Source organism: Rhinopithecus roxellana, chromosome 7 (assembly GCF_007565055.1).
Source record: "Rhinopithecus roxellana isolate Shanxi Qingling chromosome 7, ASM756505v1, whole genome shotgun sequence".
Classification (NCBI taxonomy): domain Eukaryota; kingdom Metazoa; phylum Chordata; class Mammalia; order Primates; family Cercopithecidae; genus Rhinopithecus; species Rhinopithecus roxellana.
Genome location: NC_044555.1, coordinates 58,646,287 through 58,657,711, shown reverse-complemented (window position 1 = coordinate 58,657,711; position 11,425 = coordinate 58,646,287).

Genomic DNA, 11,425 nt, shown 5'->3' with positions numbered 1-11,425 from the left:
TAGGACTTCAACCTACAGGGCCTGACTGCTGGCCCCACACACCATGGTCCCTCCCCAGCATGCCCCATCCCCTTCCTGGGTGCCCCAGGCAGATCACAGGAGGGCCTGACTGCCGGGCTTTGGGCTGGCATTGGGATCATCTGCCTAGTTAGGGCTGTGACCAGACTGAGATAGGAGGGGGACCTGATTCCTGAGGCAGGGCTTGAACTCTAGACCAGATTTCAGACTGGTTGAAACAGGCAAAAGTACTGGTCCATAAGACACACCCACTGGTGCCAAGTGAGTTTGTGGTTCTCATGGTAACACCTAGAAATTACTGCCCCTTTCCATGACAATGACCTGAAAATTACCACCCCTTTTCTAGAAATTTCTAAATAACCTGCTCCTTAATTTGCATATAATTACAAGTGGGTATAAATATGTGTGCAGAACTGCCTCTGAGCTGCTACTCTGGGCTCACTGCCTATGGGGTATCCCTGCTGCATAAGGAGCAGTACCTCTGCTGCTGCTGTGCACGGCTGCTTCAATAAAAGTTGCTGTCTAATACCACCGACTCGCCCTTGAATTATTTCCTGGGTGAAGCCAAGAGCCCCCCTGTGCTAAACCACAATTTCTGGGCTCACCTTCCCTGCGTCAAGAGGGTTTTGGGGCTGGGAGCGCTGAAGTTTTGAAGGCAGGATGAGATGGAAGCTGTTCTCTCACTGGGCCCTGAGCCACAGGAAGCAACTGTCCTGGGGGCTCTCATGCTCCCTGCAACCTGAGCAGAAAGAAGTACCTGCTACCTGACACCCCCAAAGGCAAAAGCCCTTTCTGGCTCAGATAGGCAGCCCTCCCACCCTGCATGCCTGCAGAACTTCTGAGGTTTTGTGGGGAGCCTCAGCAGAGCTGGATCCTGGTCTGTGGGGGTGAGGCAGGCCCCAGAATATATCTTTAGTATCCAGAGAGTGGGAGGGTTGTGGACGGAAGTGAGGTACAGGCATCCTCAGCTCTAACCAAGTATAAAAATACTAGTGTGAATCCACTTCCTGGAGCTGGGCTCTGGGGATCCCCGGGCTAGTGTATTTATAACATGGCCTGTGTGGCTCACGAGGCTCCACGTGTGACCTGGGCTACCTCATGATCACACAAATGAACCCACAGTTGGGATGCCTCTCCTGTGTGGCATGGACACGTCTTCATTCAACTCACAAACTTTCCCTGAGTGGCTCCTGGAGAGCTGATTTTGGGCTGGAACCTGAGTTCTCTACGAAAATACAAAAGTCATTAGCTGGGCATGGTGGTATTTGCCTGTAGTCCTAGGTATTTGGGAGGCTGAGGCAGAAAGACTGATTAAGCCTGGGAGGCAGAAGTTGCAGTAAGCCAAGACTGTATCACTGCACTCCAGCCTGGGTGACAGAATGTGAGACCCTGTCTCAAAAAAAAAAAAAAAAAGAAAGAAATTTAAAAAAGAGAGATGCCACAACCCTTGGAGACCATGTGATGAGGTGTGGATTACAGCAGGGCAAGGTTCAAAAGACCATGTGAGCTCTAAGGAGGCGTCGCTGATCACTGGGCATCTGTGAAGTCCTCAGAGAGAAGGTGACCTGGACCTGAAATGATGACACTGTGGGCTTAGGAGCTGGTGGATGCTGTGGTTGGAGCACAGGTGCAGAATGTGGATGGCCAGGCCCAGGCAGCACTGGACTGTGGAGAAACTCGAATGCCAGGGCAATCCCTGGTGAGGGAACACTGGGGACTGGGTTTTCCTCTTTTTATTTTATTTTTATTTATTTATTTTTTTGAGATGGAGTCTTGCTCTGTCACCCAGGCTGGAGTGCAGTGACTCAATCTCGGCTCACTGCAACCTCTGCCTCCCGGGTTCAAGCAATTCTCCTGCCTCAGCCTCCCGTGTAGTTGGAATTACAGGCGCATGCCACTGTGCCCGGCTAATTTTTGTATTTTTTTAGTAGAGACGGGGTTTCACCATGTTGGCCAGGCTGGTCTCGAACTCCTGACCTTGTGATCCGCCCGCCTCGGCCTCCCAAAGTGCTGGGATTACAGGCGTGAGCCACCCCACCTGGCCTCCTCTTTTTATTGAGGCAAAAAATCACACAATATAAAAATACCTCTTTTAAGATGTACAATTCAGTGACATTTAGTGCATGCACAATATTGTGCAACCATCACCTCTTAGTTCCAAAATATTTTCGTCATCTCAAAAGGAAGTCCCACCTATTAAGCAACTATGGCCTAATCTGCCCTCCCTCTGACCACCGCTAACCTGCTTTCTATCTCTATGGATACCTATGAATGGAATCGTATAATATGTGACCTTTTGTGTACAGCTTCTACCAGGTTGTAGCAAGTGCCAGCACCACAATCCTTTTTATGGCTATTATTATTCATATTATTGTATAGCTATATACCACGTTTTGTTTGTTGATTCATCTCTTGATGGACATTTGGGTTTCAATTTGTTTTGTTATTGTGAATACTGCTGCTATGAAGACTTATGTACATGGCTTTGTTTGAATACCTGTTTTCAATTATTTTGTGATGTATCTAGAAATAGAATTGCTGGGTCCTATGGTAAGTTTATGTGTAGCCTTTTGCAGAACCTCCAAACTTTTCCATAGTGGCTGTGTCATTTTACATTCCCATCAGCAATGTTCACATTTCTTCACTTCTTTGCCAACACTTGTTATTTTCTGTTTGTTTGTTTGTTTGTTTGTTTTGTTTTTTGAGACAGAGTCTCATTGTGTCACCCAGGCTGGAGTGCGGTGGTACAATCACAGCTTGTTGCAACCTCCTCCTCCCAGGTTCAAGCAATTCTTCTGCATCAGCCTCTCAAGTAGCTGCGATTACAGGCGCTCGCCACCAAGCCTGGCTAAGTTTTGTATTTTTAGTAGAGATGGGGTTTTACCATGTTGGCCAGGCTGGTCTCAAACTCCTGGCCTCAAGTGATCTGCCCGTCTCGTCCTCCCAAAGTGCTGGGATGACAAGTGTGAGCCACTGTGCCTGGCCTTGTTGTTGTGGTTGTTTTTGGTAATGGTTATTCTAATGGGTGTCAAGTGGAATTTTATTGTAATTTTCATTTGCCTTTCCCTGATGGCTAGTGATGTTGAGCACCTTTTCATGTACTATTTGTGTATCTTCTTTGGAGAAAAGTCTTTTCAACTCTTCTTCCCATTATAAAATTGTGGTTTTTGTCTTTTTGTAGTTGGGTTCTTTGTATGTTCTGGATAGTATACCTGTATCAGATATGACTTGCAATGTTTTTCTCCCATACAGTTGGTTTTCTTTTAGCTTTCTTGGTAGTGTCCTTTGATGTACATAAGTTTTAAATTCTGATGAATTCCAGCGTATCTATTTTTTCTGTTGTTTCCTGTGCTTTTGGTGTCATACCCAAGAAATCATTGCTAAATCCAATGCCAATAAACAAATGAAAACATGCTCAATATCACTTGCCATTAGATAACTGAAAATCAAAACCACAATGAGATACCATTTCATACCCATTGGAGCAACTATCTTTTTCAAAAATGGAAACTAACTAGTGTTAGTGAGTATATGGAGAAATTAGAACCCTTGTGGATTGCTGGTGAGAATGTGAGATGATAGTGGTAATGGCCGCACGACATTGTGAGCATACATAGTGCCACTGAGCTACACACTTAAAAAATGTTTAAAATGGTAAATGTTATGTTTTGTGTCTTTCCCCACAACAACAAATGCTTAAAATGGTAAATTATACCACACACAGCACAATCTTCTTCAGAACTGATCCTGAAATAGTTCCATGTGTGATGAAAGGAGACCCTTATCTCCTACAGTGAGAAGTAGCCTTTTTGTTCACACTGCTGCTGTACGTCCCAGGCTCTTCCACACTCACCAAGCATAGCCTCACCAACCCGAGTCCACTCCCACCTGGCCCATTGTGGCTCCTTCCGTCATCCTATTCCTCTATTTAACTCACCCCATGCCCTACAAACGATTGTCAATCACAGATCTGTTTACCATGTCTGTAGTCTTTGGGATCACACAGTAGGTGATCTCTTCAGACTGGCTTCTTTCACTTAGTGATAGGCATGTCAGATTCATCCATGTTTTTGCATGGCTTCATAGGACATGCCTTTCTCTTACTGAATAGCATTTCATTTAATGGATGTACCCAGCTTGGTTATTCATTCACTTATTGAAGGTCATCCTGACTCCTTAAAGTATTTGGCCATGATGAAGAGATCACTTGTACATAATTGCATGTTTTTCTTCATTTGGACCTAATCTTTCAAAGCAGTTATCTAAATATCTAGGAGTGCAATTGCTGGCTTCTATGTTGAGAGCATGTTTAGCTTTGAGAAAAACTGCCATATTGTTTTCTGAAGTTGCTGTACCATTATACATTCCACTATCGTTAAATGAGAGTTTCTGTTGCAATTTTTCTTGCATTAAAAAAAGATTTTGGCCATTTTAGTAGATGTTTAGTGGTTCTCATTGTTACATTAAGTTGCTTTTCCCTCATAGCAAGTGCTATTGAGCATTATTTTGCATGCTTGTTTGCCGTCTGTGTGTGTGTGTGTGTGTGTGTGTGTTTTCCGAAGTCCTCCTCTGTCGCCTAGGCTGGAGTGCAGTGGCATGATCTCAGCTCACTACAACTTCTCCCTCCCAGGTTCAAGTGATTCTCCTGCCTCTGCCTCCTGAGTAGCTGGGTTTACAGGCACATGCTAATTTTTGTATTTTTAGTAGAGATGGGGTTTTGCCATGCTGGCCAGGCTGGTCTTGAACTCCTGGTCTCAAGTGATCACCTGCCTCCATTTCCTAAAGTGCTGGGATTAGAGGCATGAGCCACCACATTTTGGGCATATCATCTATATATCTTTTTTTGGTGAGGTCTCTTTATCTTTTAATTGGGTTGTTTTTCTTCTTGTTGAGCATTAGAATTTCCTTGTATATTTTGCACACAAGTCTTTTTTCATGCTTGTTTTGTAAATATTTTCTCTCAATCTGTGGCTTTTTTTTTTTATTCTCTTAGCAGGACATTTCACAGAGTAGTCATTTTAAATTTTAATGAAGCCAACATCGGGATGTGTCTTCTCATAGTACATATGTTTCTCATAGTACACAGTACAGTGTAGTAAGCAAAAACATGTTTATTAACACGCCAAAATATCTAGTTTCTCTGTAAAAATAAGAAGCCAAAAGTATATAAACTTGAATTACTTATGTCCAGTAATTAATGTTTTAGTATTGTATCTTATTTATAAATGATCTAGATATTTAATGGAAATATATATATATATATATATATATATATTTTTTTTTTTTTTTTTTTTTTTTGTGACGGAGTCTCGCTCTGTCGCCCGGGCTGGAGTGCAGTGGCCGGATCTCAGCTCACTGCAAGCTCCACCTCCCGGGTTTACCGCCATTCTCCTGCCTCAGCCTCCGAGTAGCTGGGACTACAGGCGCCCGCCACCTCGCCCGGCTAGTTTTTTCTATTTTTTAGTAGAGACGGGGTTTCACAGTGTTAGCCAGGATGGCCTCGATCTCCTGACCTTGTGATCCGCCCGTCTCGGCCTCCCAAAGTGCTGGGATTACAGGCTTGAGCCACCGCGCCCGGCCAGTGGAAATATTTTACTTAGCTTAACTTTAAGGTTAAAAATTACCAAAAGTATTTTGGAAACTACTACTAGGCAGATTTACTGTAAAAAAGTTATTATTGGAATAATGTTTTTCGCTTTTCACAAGATGGCACCAAAAGCGAAGATGGGAGCTCCTGCCCCTCCTAAAGCCAAAGCCAAAGCAAAAGCTTTAAAGGCCAAGAAGGCAGCGTTGAAATGTGTCCACAGACCCCCCCAAAAAGGAAGATCTGCACTTCACCCACCTTCCAGTATCCCAAGACACTGTGACTCTGGAGGCAGCCCAGATATCCTGGGAAGAGCGCCTCCTGGAGAAACAAGCTTGACCACCATGCTGTCATCACGTTTCCACTGACCACTGAGTCAGCCATGAAGAAGATAGGAGACAACAACACACTTGTGTTCACTGTCGATGTTAAAGCCAACAAGCACCAGATCAAACAGACTGTGAAGAAGCTCTGGGACGTGGATGTGGCCACGGTCAACATCCTGATTCGGCCTGATGGAGAGAAGAATGCATATGTTCGACTGGCTCCTGATTACGATGCTTTGGATGTTGCCAACAAACTTGGGATCATCTAAACTGAGTCCCACTGGCTGATTCTAAACAGATGTATATCTTTTCACCATAAAAAAAAGGAAATAATGTTTTTCATAAAAACGATGACTTAAAATCCTAAAGCTTATAGATTTGATTCTAATTACCTAGTAAGTATAATATTAGCTTCTTGTAAGCACTCAAGCAGAATAGAAACTTGTTTGTTGGCTGGGCACGGTGGTTCACACCTGTAATCCCAGCACTTTGGGAGGCCGAGACGGGCGGATCACAAGGTCAGGAGATCGAGGCCATCCTGGCTAACACTGTGGAACCCTGTCTCTACCAAAAATACAAAAAAAAAAAAAAAAAAAAAAATAGCTGGGCGTGCTGGCAGGCGCCTGTAGTCCCAGCTACTCCAGAGGCCGAGGCAGGAGAATGGCGTGAACCCAGGAGGTGGAGCTTGCAGTGAGCCAAGATCGCACCACTGCACCCCAGCCTGGGTGACAGAGAGAGACTACATCTCAAAAAAAAAAAATAAAAAAAGAAGAAACTTGTTTGTTTTATATTTAACAGTGATAACTCTGAAGACATAGTTGTTTTATTACACAAAAAATATTAAATTCGTCTTATTTAACTAAGTTGTATCCAAATCACATTAACTTGAAAAACGTTTGGATCAGTTCCTATATTTCTAGGTGTTTGGGGAATATTTATTTATAAATGATTTTTTTTTTCCAAGCCAAGTTAGAATAGAACACTTGTAGAGGATTTTATAAATGAATTTTGCAATGCTATCCAGAGTTAAGAAAAATCACATACACAGAACATACATTAATAGATATACAAACAGAAATAGAGATCTCATAGCTTTCATCCTGAAATTTTAGCCATGAATCAGGCATAAATATTCTGATGGTTAATTTTAGATGTCTGCTTGATTGGATTAAGAGATACTAACATAGCTGGTAAAGCACAGTTTCTGGGCATAAGTGTGAGGGTGTTTCTGGAAGACACTGAGATAAGGAAGATCCACCCTGACCCAATGTGGATGGGCACTGATATGGTTTGACTGCGTCCTCACCCAGATCTCATCTTGAATTGTAGTTGCTATAATCCCTACATGTTGTGGGAGGGACCTGGAGGGGGACGATTGAATCATGGTGGTGGTTACTTCCATGCTGTTCTCATGATAGTAAGTTCTCATGATCTGATGGTTTTATGGCTTAGCACTTCTTTCTGCTGCCATGTGAAGAAAGACATCTTTGCTTCCCCTTCTGAGGCGCCTCCAGCCATGTGGAACTGTCAGCCCATTAAACCTCTTTGATCTTGGCCAGGCGTGGTGGCTCATGCCTGTAATCCTAGCACTTTGGGAGGCCGAGGCGGGCGGATCACGAGGTCAGGAGATCGAGACCATCCTGGCCAACACAGTGAAACCCCATCTCTACTGAAAATAGAAAAAAATTAGCCGGGCGTGGTGGCGGGCGTCTGTGGTCCCAGCTTCTAGGGAGGCTGAGGCAGGAGAATGGCATGAACCCGGGAGGCGGCAGAGCTTGCAGTGAGCGGAGGTCGCGCCACTGCACTCCAGCCTGGGCGACAGAGCGAGACTCCGTCTCAAAACAAAACAAAACAAAAAAAAAACCCTCTTTGTTCTTTATAAATTGCTCAGACTCAGGTACTTCTTCATAGCAGTATAAAAATGGACTAATACAGGCACCATCCAATTGCTTGAGAGCCCAGATAGAACAAAAGGAAGAGGAAAGGTGAATTATTTCCTTCTGAAACTGAAACATCCTTCTCTTGCCTTTGACATCAGAACTTCAGGGTCTCAGGCCTTTGGCCTCAGAATGAGAGTTACACCATTGGCTTAACTGATTCTGAGTCCTTTGGACATGGACTGAGCAATGCTACCAGCTTTTCTGGTTCCCCAACTTGGAGACAGCCTATCATGGACTTTCTCAGCCTCCGTAATTATATGAACCTTCCTCATCTGTCTATCTACATATATCCTATGGATTGAGCCTTTCTGGGGAACCCTGACTAATGTGATTACAATAATACAAAATTCACTAGTTTATATAGAAGACTTGGTTTTTGTCTTTACCCCATTTGATGTTTGTATTATAACTGTGTTTTTGGAAAATGAGACAAGTTTTTATCTTCTTCATATGAGGGCTAAAGCTTTTTTCTCACCAATATTTTTGGAGATTTTTAAGATTTTCAAGATTTTCTTTTGACATATAATCTTATGAAGCTGAGAATTAAATTTTGTTTTTGTTTCTATTTTATTTTTCAGCCTCAGGTGTTTGCTTTTGCAGATCCTTGAGCACACTGAGAGCCTCCAAGGCATGGAATGGGGTGCCTAAAGTTTCAGTGATTATAGGGAGTTGAGAGACTCAATTAGGAAAGGAAAGTTCTAAAGGAGGCAATTTGGAAGATCAAAATTTTCACAAAAGAACCATTAAAGTTGTAAATAATTCTTGGTAAAGTCATGCAAACAGGAAAGGAAGTAGACTGAATTAGTTCCATATTGGTGGAACACACAGTCAGCAGAGGTTTGAGAAGGGAGAATTTAGTCAACTGAGAAGTTCCCATGAAAGGAGCAAGACCAAGATCACAGAGACATCATGAAACAAAAAGCCAGGAATAACTTCCAACCCAAGAGGAGAACAGAGAGGCCTCAAAACCAAAGCTAGGATAAGAAACTTCTAGCCCGGCACAGCTGAAGACCAACAGGGGAAGCAGCGGGGCCGGTGCAGACGTGAACGACTCTGTCTGACAGCTTTGGGGAGAGCCGTGGATCTCCCAACGCGGAGGTTGAGATCTGAGAACGGACAGACTGCCTGCTCAGGTGGGTCCCTGACCCCTGAGTAGCCTAGCTGGGAGACATCCCTCACTAGGGGCAGTCTGACACCCCACACCTCACAGGGTGGAGTACACCCCTGAGAGGAAACTTCCAAAGGAAGAATCAGACAGGTACACTCGCTGTTCAGCAATATTCTATCTTCGGCAACCTCTGCTGCTGAAACCCAGGCAAACAGGGTCTGGAGTGGACCTCAAGCAATCTCCAACAGACCAACAGACAGTCCTTCTGACTGTCAGAAGGAAAACTATCAAACAGGAAGGACACCTATACCAAAACCCCATCAGTACGTCACCATCATCAAAGACCAGAGACAGATAAAACCACAAAGATGGGGAAGAAGGAGGGCAGAAAAGCTGGAAATTCAAAAAATAAGAGCGCATCTCCCCCTGCAAAGGAGCGCAGCCCATCGCCAGCAATGGATCAAAGCTGGTCAGAGAATGACTTTGACGAGATGAGAGAAGAAGGCTTCAGTCCATCAAACTTATCAGAGCTAAAGGAGGAATTACGTACCCAGCGCAAAGAAACTAAAAATCTTGAAAAAAGAGTGGAAGAATTGACAGCTAGACTAATTAATGCAGAGAAGATCATAAACGAAATGACAGAGATGAAAACCATGACACGAGAAATACGTGACAAATGCACAAGCTTCAGTAACCGACTCGATCAACTGGAAGAAAGAGTATCAGCGATTGAGGATCAAATGAATGAAATGAAGCGAGAAGAGAAACCAAAAGAAAAAAGAAGAAAAAGAAATGAACAAAGCCTGCAAGAAGTATGGGATTATGTAAAAAGACCAAATCTACGTCTGATTGGGGTGCCTGAAAGTGAGGGGGAAAATGGAACCAAGTTGGAAAACACTCTTCAGGATATCATCCAGGAGAACTTCCCTAAGCTAGTAGGGCAGGCCAACATTCAAATTCAGGAAATACAGAGAACGCCACAAAGATACTCCTCCAGAAGAGCAACTCCAAGACACATAATTGCCAGATTCACCAAAGTTGAAATGAAGGAAAAAATCTTAAGGGCAGCCAGAGAGAAAGGTCGGGTTACCCACAAAGGGAAGCCCATCAGACTAACAGCAGATCTCTCGGCAGAAACTCTACAAGCCAGAAGAGAGTGGGGGCCAATATTCAACGTTCTTAAAGAAAAGAATTTTAAACCCAGAATTTCATATCCAGCTAAACTAAGTTTCATAAGTGAAGGAGAAATAAAATCCTTTACAGATAAGCAAATGCTTAGAGATTTTGTCACCACCAGGCCTGCCTTACAAGAGACCCTGAAGGAAGCCCTAAACATGGAAAGGAACAACCGGTACCAGCCATTGCAAAAACATGCCAAAATGTAAAGACCATCGAGGCTAGGAAGAAGCTGCATCAACTAACGAGCAAAATAGCCAGTTAATATCATAATGACAGGATCAAGTTCACACATAACAATATTAACCTTAAATGTAAATGGACTAAATGCTCCAATTAAAAGACACAGACTAGCAAACTGGATAAAGAGTCAAGACCCATCAGTCTGCTGTATTCAGGAGACCCATCTCACATGCAGAGACATACATAGGCTCAAAATAAAGGGATGGAGGAAGATCTACCAAGCAAATGGAGATCAAAAAAAAGCAGGGGTTGCAATCCTAGTCTCTGATAAAACAGACTTTAAACCATCAAAGATCAAAAGAGACAAAGAAGGCCATTACATAATGGTAAAGGGATCAATTCAACAGGAAGAGCTAACCCTCCTAAATATATATGCACCCAATACAGGAGCACCCAGATTCATAAAGCAAGTCCTTAGAGACTTACAAAGAGACTTAGACTCCCATACAATAATAATGGGAGACTTCAACACTCCACTGTCAACATTAGACAGATCAACGAGACAGAAAGTTAACAAGGATATCCAGGAATTGAACTCATCTCTGCACCAAGCGGACCTAATAGACATCTATAGAACTCTCCACCCCAAATCAACAGAATATACATTCTTCTCAGCACCACATCGCACTTATTCCAAAATTGACCACATAATTGGAAGTAAAGCACTCCTCAGCAAATGTACAAGAACAGAAATTATCACAAACTGTCTCTCAGACCACAGTGCAATCAAACTAGAACTCAGGACTAAGAAACTCAATCAAAACCGCTCAACTACATGGAAACTGAACAACCTGCTCCTGAATGACTACTGGGTACATAACGAAATGAAAGCAGAAATAAAGATGTTCTTTGAAACCAATGAGAACAAAGATACAACATACCAGAATCTCTGGGACACATTTAAAGCAGTGTGTAGAGGGAAATTTATAGCACTAAATGCCCACAAGAGAAAGCAGGAAAGATCTAAAATTGACACTCTAACATCACAATTAAAAGAACTAGAGAGGCAAGAGTAAACACATTCAAAAGC